Source organism: Ictalurus furcatus, chromosome 9, assembly GCF_023375685.1.
Source record: "Ictalurus furcatus strain D&B chromosome 9, Billie_1.0, whole genome shotgun sequence".
NCBI classification, from domain to species: Eukaryota; Metazoa; Chordata; class Actinopteri; order Siluriformes; family Ictaluridae; genus Ictalurus; species Ictalurus furcatus.
In genome coordinates this window covers 21,131,233-21,140,481 of record NC_071263.1, presented here as the reverse complement: position 1 = coordinate 21,140,481, position 9,249 = coordinate 21,131,233, and positions in this window count along the sequence as shown.

The window sequence follows — 9,249 nt, the reverse complement described above, 5'->3', positions numbered from 1 at the left end:
CTGTAAGTGTGAATATGTGTGTGCATATGATGCCCTGTGATGTACTGGCATGTATCCCAAGTTGGTTTCTTTAATGTTGTGCTAAAAAGCTTGACTGAGTAATTACCGACTGTTTGTTTAAGATGCCATTAATGCTGTATCCAAGCTGTGTTTGATCTATAAGTAGCGCCTGGTGTTAAAACTATTTATTCAGCACTAACAAGCTACTCATTATGAAGTCTTTCATGGACAGTAAGCATGGTGGCCTCTGAGCGTGGAAGAGAGGCAAAATAGAAGGTTTATCTTATTTGGGAAAGTGAAGGGGGCCTGGCCTTATCTGTCAATAAACAGTAATTAGATTTTGTGGCCGATAGTGTCGATTGGTTTCTAATCTAGCTGTCGGCTGGGATGTGTATAATTAAAATCCTGATTGATAAAGGGGCTCGAGACCGCCTACACCCACCACATAGTTACCCCCTTCCCCTCCACTCAACAGTGCCCTAACAGACACATATACCCCCAACCTGACCCCTTATGGGCGGAAGAAAGCATGGAGATATGAAAGAGGGCCAGGGAGAAAAGTGGGAAAGTGCACCTCTTATTGATCAGAGCTATCTGCTTTCCAATCAGTTGCTTTTTTTTTTTCTTCCTGCAGAGAGTCCTGAACAAAGGGTTCATTTGCCGTTGTAGCTCGAGGGGACCTTTATCCACTCCCAATGTGCCAGAGAAATGCAGGTGATTCAGTTCAGCATAATAGCAATGGTCAATCAAATTCTTCCAGCTCCTTTTGACTGTGATTTTGCAATTATTGCCTACTATTGGTAGTTGATAGCTCCTTTATCGCCAGTAAGATCGTGGGAGTTAAAAACCATGCCTCTATAAAACACATTTATAGTATTGATTAAGTTGTAAATTTCACTTTGAATGGGTCCGTGTGTAGAGAGATGGAGAAAAAAGGGGAAAACAGAGAGAGAAATCCTCAGATCAACTCTCAAACACAGGGATGAAACAGTGGCAAAACTAATTAGGGGACGTTTCAGTAGGTTTCACGCAGGCAGAGAGAAGACAGCCCTGAGGGCACAGAGAGAGAGAGAGGATGAAAACAAAGCAACACACCTTCATCTGCTCCAGTGTCAGCTCAGAGGCCTGAAAATGCACACATGCAGAGGAGCCAGCTAAACTCAGAATAACTCACGTAACACGATTTCTGAGAAGTATGTAGACCATTCACTGAAAAAGAATGAATGAATTGTTAAAAGTATTTCTACCATAGCCCTGTTGAACTCAAATCGGATTGGTCAGATGGTTTTGATTAATTGACAGAATGAATAATGTTGATTAATCCTATAACAGCTTCTCTGTCACTAGGTTAACTGCAAGGTTCATATTATTATATTATTGCGCTCGTCCTAATAAGATATTTTTCTATAGTAACGATTCACAAGGGGACAAGACGTCAGGTCAAAAACCATGTCATTGTTTATATGGTGAAGTTTTCTCTGAGGGGATGTTTATTTTCGGAAGGAGTCTCTAGTGTCAGTGCATTGTAATATTCAGGAGGTATAGTTATTGCTTTAAGTTTTCACGTGACACATGACAGTCTTCAGGACAGAGAGCTCTGCAGGTTCTTGGTAACATGACAAGCTGCATTTTTGTCTTACCTTTAAAAAAAAAGATACTATAAACATATATTATATTAAACTATATTAAACATATATAAACATAGATATAAATGGATTTTAAATATGTGACGTGAAGTTCTTTAACAAATAAATAAATAATTCTTTTCAGCAAATTGCAGTGGTGTAAGAGAAATTAAGCATTTCTAGATGGTGTGTGTGATGCCACTCCTTTGTTGATTATTTGTCTATATCGATACACCCTGTCATGTTTTATTCCTTAGGTAAACTACAGTGAATTAAGCATATTATTCCAACTGTATTCATATAATCTAGACTTGCATTTTCACTGCTAGGAATGAAAATATTATAGCATGGTCTTTCAGGTCATAACAGTTTGCACGACTAAATTTGTAGACGTGTATAAGCAAAGTCCAACCATGTCAATACGAATGAGTGAGAGTTCAGGTTGAAATACTGTATATATAGTCCTCTCTTAATAGTTAGAGAGAGATGAGGGTAGAAAACTGAATGGACAGAGGGACTGCTGGTCTCTGACCTTTGCTGTCTGCTTCTGGTCACTGAACATGTCACATGCAGCGTTGAGCTATCAACATGAACGATGGCTCTGCTCTTTTTTTTTTTCCGTATTTGAACTCTTAAGTTCTGCAAATGTTTGCATACACACACATTAAGTCTTGTGTTTCCATTGACTTGTATATTACTATATGTGAATAACACAACGTCAAAACTGTATTCATATCATTTGGACATTTGGTTCCCACAAAGGACTTGAGATCTCTCTCTCTCTCTCTCTCTCTCTCTCTCTCTCTCTCTCTCTCTCTCTCTCTCTCTCTCACTCACTCTTTCCATCATGCCAATCCTGTTGTTACTGGAACTTAATAAATCACAAATTAATCATGTGTGTGTGTGAGAGAGAATGAGAGGAGGTCCTGGAAGGGGGGTTAATAGAAGTTGGAGCAGTGGCCCAGTACTTAATTTGCTTCTTAATGGAATGCAAAGTTTCCAAAGGAAAACTTCCATTGGGCACAAAATGCCTTTCTTAGTTTTAATTTGTGTGGCTTTGAGATGGATTGAGATTGATACGTGCTTACAGAAGCTTCTCAAGCATCCCTTCCTTTAGAATTTACCTAATTTAACCGATTTGCATCATTTCCCCTCCAAACAATGTGGTCCTTTAGACTTAATCTGACGTGAAAGCTGAATTTTGCACTGAATCTACATTGTCCTTCGACAAGCTCACTGTAAATATGAACAAAAATGAAGCTGATTCCTGTGATTGACACATTTAAACATTTATTATTCATCAGTGCCAGTTGGTATGATGAAAATCCAACAATTTTGTCTCTCCACTGATGCTAGTATCTCAAACATTGTTTCATTTATTCATTTATCTGAAGTAACCACTGTATCCTGGTCAGGGTCACAGTGGATCCAGGGCCTATCCTGGAATATTGAGCATAAGGCGGGAATACACTCTGCATGGGATGCCAGTCCATCACAGAGCACTATCCATACACACATTCAGAACTAGAGCTAATGACAATGGCATCCACAATGGCATAGGAAGAACTTGCAAAACTCTACACACAAAGTAACCCGATCTCAGGATCGATTCAGAGATCCTGTAGCTTTCCGGTCTCAACAATATACACGTCATAATTTCTTGATGTTTGGATGTCTTCAGTAACAAGCTTTTGAATTTGTTTTCATTCTGTCTTCTGTTGTTTGCAAGAGTCCAACTTAATTTGTTTATATAGAGAAATATAGACCACAAGAAAATTCCACTGGTCAAATTCTGGTCATGAAGGGCCACAATCGTCCTTCTTCTAACACACCAAATCTGATTAATTAAGCTTTCGTGGTGTTTTATATTAAGTAGATTGCTAAACTCTAGAGTGCTGTGGCCCTTTAGGACGGAGTTTGACATCTCTATACTAGATGACAGTACCAATTCTACCTCTGACTAACCTCTTGAAGTTACACAGGTTGTGCTTGACTGATCTTCCAATGCAAAATTCTTCAAGAGAATGCACACACAATCAGCGTACTAGTCTTTGAGGTATTCAGAAGCATCAGCGGTGGACTCAAAGGAGTGTTAAACACACGGAATTAAATCTCCCCGCTGATTAAAAATGGATGTTACCATGCAGAGCCTCTGGTGTGGGACTTGGCGGTAAAGGAACTCGTTAATATTCCCCCCCATGTCTTGCTAATGTCTTAAAGTGATAAATAGCGGGGGGTAGGGGGCTGTTTGATTGTTCTTCACAGGCAGTCTGTGTGTCACAGAGCATGGAGCGACTGGAATCGCACAGATTTTCTCTGAGTGCTTGAGCATTGTGGATGAAACATTAATAGGGTCATTGTATATGGACATGTACATTGTAGATGTAGGAAAATGTCAGTCATGTTACAGGAGTTCTAGAAATGAGCCTACTGTTTCTGTTCGCTAGCATAGTGATTCATATAAGCACTACGCTATGCATCTTGATGCCATGTCCATGTCAAAATCTCACCTAGCTGTAGGTCGTGCAAACAAGCCGTTCATGCATAAGCAAATCCGGACCTGCATTCATAATATGTAAATGCTGACAGTGTTGGATGGAAATTGAGCTGTGAAAGCATTGAGTGAACTGAATAATTTGTCTCATCATTAATTTCAAGTGATTGAACTTTGAACAGTATTAGGAGGTCTTTTTTTATGATCTTGCGACTCATATAGAGGAAATCGTATGTGTTATAAGGAATAAAACACAATGGGGTGTGTTGTTTTAGGAAAATAATCAAGGACAGGTCATGTGATGCAGCCTGGCGTGAAGTGGAGTTACTCTTAACAATCGAAAGTTGATTATTTTTCAATAATGAGTCTTTATTTGTCACATATACATTATAGCACAGTGAAATTTTTTTCTTCACATACCCCAGCATGTCAGGAAGCTGGGGTCAGAGTGCAGGGTCAGTCATGACACAGCTCCCCTGGAGCAGAGAGTATTAAGGGCCTTGTTCAAGGGCCCAACAGTGGCAGCTTGGCAGTACTGGGGCTTGAACTCCCAACCTTCCGATCAGTAACCCAGAACCCTGTGGCATGTTCTGTTGTGATAAACTTCCTGATCTTAAGACAAAAAAATGCAACTTGTCATTTACATCAAATTTGTTCTGTCTGTCTGCTTTAGATAAAGAAATCTCATTCAGTAAAACACATTGAGCAGTGTGTGTTTTAGGAAAATAATCAATGACAGGGTTGTGTAATGCAGCCCAACGCAAAGCAGAGTTACTTTCACCACCCCGAAGTTGATTATTTTTCAATACCAGCAGACAGACAGCAAATTTGATGTAGCAGCATTGTGGAGTATATTTCATTATATCACAGTACTGTTGAATTCTCAAATCTGGTCAGAAGGCGTTAGTTGATCTTCTATAACACTGACAGCAGTGCGGTAATTCCAATCACATTTATATTGTTCCTTCCTTCCAATTCACTTACTGACATTCAATTCAATTTAAAATACCATGTTTTTATGTATACTGTGATGAACTGGTGTCACAGGGTTCCTGGGACAGACTCTGGATAGACCATGACCCAGACCAGGATAAAGCAGTTATGAAGATGAATGAATGAATGCTTATTTACACTCGCCATCCACTTTATTAGGAACACCAATACAACTGCACATTTATGCAGTTATCTAATCAGCCAATCATGTGGCAATAGCACAATGCAAAAAAATCATGCAGTTACAATTCAAGAGCTTCAGTTAATGTTCATGTCAAATATCAGAATGGGGGAAAAGTGACTTTAAAGTGACTCAGTGATGTTGATGGAATGATTGATGTTACAACACGGGCTGGTTAGAGTAATTCAGAAACTGCAGATCTCCTGGCATTTTCACACACAACAGACTCTAAAGTTTACACACAATGGTGTGGAAAAACAAAAAACATCCTGTGCACGGAGAGTCTGCAGGCTGAAACACCTTGTTGATGAGAGAGATCAGAGGAGAATGACCAGACTGGTCTGAGCTGACAGGAAGTCTGTAGTATCTCAAATAAGCACTCTTTAGAGTATAACAATGGTGAGCAGAAAAGCATCTCAGAACGCACATCACATCAAACCTTGAATGAGGTGAATGAGCTACAATACAACAACAGTAGACAACATCAACTTACACTCCTGTCAGCCAAAAACCAGAACTTGAGGCTATCATGGGCATCGACTGACCCAAACTGGACAGTTGAAGACTGGAAAAAAAACCCTGGTGATCTTCAAATATCTTCCACTGTCCAGTTTAGTTGAGTCTGTGCACATGATAGCCTCAGATTCCTGTTCTTGGCTTGGCTGACAGGAGTGGAACCCAATGTGGTCTTCTGCTGTTGTAGCTCATGCATGAAAATCCGATGTTTTGTGCATGCTGAGATGCTTTTCTGCTCACAGTGGTTATAACAGGTGATTATTTGAGTTACTACTATATATCCTTCCTGGCAGCTCAAACCAATCTGGCTGTTTTCATCTGACCTTTCTTATCAATAAGGTTCTAATCACAGAACCGTTGCTCATTTGATGTTTGTTTTTTTTTTTGCACCATTCTGATTAACTCTAGAGACTTAGCTGTGTGTGAAAATCCCAGGAGATCAGCAGTTTATGACATACTCAAACCAGCCTCTCTAGAACCAACAACCATTCCATGATTAAAGTCACAGAGATCACACTTTTCCCCCATTCTGATATTTGATGTGAATATTAACTGAAGCTCTTCACTTGTATCTGCAGGATTCTTTTACATTGTGCTGCTGCCACATGATTGGCTGCTTAGATAACTGCATGAATGTATATGCCCATAAATACAATAGCACATTCTGGTACATTTACTATATATTACTGGTTGGATCTCGTTTGCATTGTCTTTACAAAGCACCAAGTAATGCAACACTTCATGATTCTCCACTTCCATACAGGACAAGGTGAACACAGCCTTCAAAACTTCTGCTTGTGTTGACGATAGAGAATGAGAACTCTGGTTTGTTCATTCACTGTCAAACATGTGATACGTTTTGTATTTGTAACCATTAATAGGTGTATATATGTCATAGTGTGCAGCATAACCCTTTTATCAGTGTTGCTACTGGCCTACTTCACTCGTCACTTAGTCTTGCCTGACTTTCTTAGACCGATATCCCTCTCACCTTCAAGGGCTAGGAAGACAAAACATTCAGTACTGAGGCCTTCGCTCAGGTGCAGACAGCAAGCCTAGCTTTAACACAGCATTTCATGAACCACCCTTTGGAAGGACATTCCATGAAGCATTGTACAAATACAATCGAGTTGAATTGAATTGACTTGAGCCCATCAGAGAACTGCGGTGGAGTCCTTAAGGACTTATTTCAGTCACAGCATAGAAGTTACTACCATGATAAAGCACATACGATACACAAGGGAGATTTAACCACTTTGTGACATTTTGAGAATGGAGGCTGTAGGCTACTCACACACACATAGGTGTGTTCATACGGCCATTTATGCTCAAACATGCACTTAGCCACAAATACTGTGTGTTCACTTATAGCATTTTTTCCCCTGGTTATGTCAAGAGAGTGACATTATTCAATGCCCCCCCCCCTCCCCCCCGCCACACACACACACATCTATCCCTTTTTCATTTCCTTCCAGTTGCAGGTTTTGATATGTCAATCTTTCATCAATGCTTATGTACAAGGCATTCCTGGGTTTCATCAAAATATAATATGACAAAATTCATAACATTTAGGCCATGGATTGTGTTTAGGGACTCGCTTAGTGTCAGCTCATGGTGAGACAAGGTTCTACTCGACACCCCAGAACCGTTCCTCTGTGAGAACAAGCTGAAGAAGCACTTTGTAAGAGTCTCCAGGGACAGTGTTCTCCCTCTGCTTCATGCAATAACTCCCCCTTTCTCTTGTCCTACTGTTGTATCTCACACTCCTCTGCTTTCTCTCAATGCTTCTGTTTCACTGTTCTGTTGCGGGCCTGTGTTATGGCTGAAGTAAAGGGCTGCCCGCAGTGGGAGAGATCCTAATTAACAGCCTTTTTCATTGGAGTGTGGCTTTCTACTGCTGCTCTGTGCAAGCGCTTGTTTTATGGCTGTGCCGGGGAGCCCCGTCCAGGGATTTGGAGAGGGATAATTGCCTTTGCCGCAGGCTGCAGTAATCTGCTGGGCTAATTCATTATTTTAATAAGTTAGCGTCTCCTAGGGGGCGAGCGGCTCGACGACGCGCCTCACGGCCCTGACAGCGGGCTCTCGTTACCGTGGTGCTCTCTCTCCACGGCGACGCCCGCGCGGGGTTAATAACAGTTATTAGCCCCTCTCCGCGGCCCGTAATTTCTCCTTTAACTGGGAGCATTCAGACCGCAGCCTCCGTCAGTGGCTCATCATCAGCCCTGCCGACTCAACCTGGAGTAATCCTCCTCCTGCAGCTCTGAGACGGGGACCGATGCGCCTCCACCTCCCTGCCTGCACCCACCGTCCTCCTTCTAATCCAAACGCCCACCCACCCACATTACCCCTGCTTGTCCTCACCGTTGTTTGTTTTGCTGGCGTGTTTTTTTTTTTTCTCTCCATGCGTTTAAATTTCATTTTGGCTAAAATATCCATCCAGCGTGAGAGACAGATCAATCCGATTTATCCAAACAAGCACTTGGTCGTGGGCTTTGCGTAACTAATGACTTCATTTTAGAGACAATCTTCTGTCTGGCCTGCTAATGGACTGCTCAGCGTGTGTGTCCAGGTTTGATGAGTGCAATTCATATGGACATTTTACACAGCCCCTGATTAAAAAGCATGTCATTTGAACAGGGAGAGGAATACAGACGAGGACCTGATGCATAAAAGTATTGGAAGAATCCAGTAGTGGAGATGATGGTCACTGTGGGCATTTCATAGGTTCTGCAGTTAAAATCCAATTACAGAGCCAGCTCTAAAGTGGTTAAATGGCTTTCAGTGTAGCTGCAGATACATTATTTCTATTGTAAGGTGCGTAAATGCTCAAACGAAATGGGTAATGGACATTAATATTTGCAATATTTTTTGAACATAGTGCAAGAACCTAACAGATATTATTGTCTAATCTATGCAAAAGCCACATTATATTTATATAAAATGAGTATTTATGGTATGTACAGTAGCCTGACTGTAGTAAAACTTTTGGTATAGAACTACTATATGGCTAACGCATATTCACTGTACAAGCAATTTCACATAGATCTTAATGTTATAACTGACACAAAGCAGGCCTCAGTCTGAACGTCGCTTCTCTTCATTGCATTTTATTTTTTTTGAATGCAGTAGTTATGAGTGAGCTGTGTGAGTGTTCAGCATGGTGAATGGAGCGAGACAGGCGGAGTGCGCCGTGCCCAGGGCTCAGGGTCATGTTCTCCTCAGTAGGCTCAGCGGTCTTGCTGTCATCATTCAGCATTCTGCCAGCTTGCGTATTAGAGACAGAGCAAGCTGGATATTAAAGCTGCTCTATCTCTCTATCTGAGTTCCACTCTGACTGGTATGGCCAGTGCTGGGCCTTCAATCTGGGATTAAAGAGTCTCAGATAAAATGAAATGATGAAAGATTACAGGCAGAAAGCATCTGGTTAACCCAGTACTGAG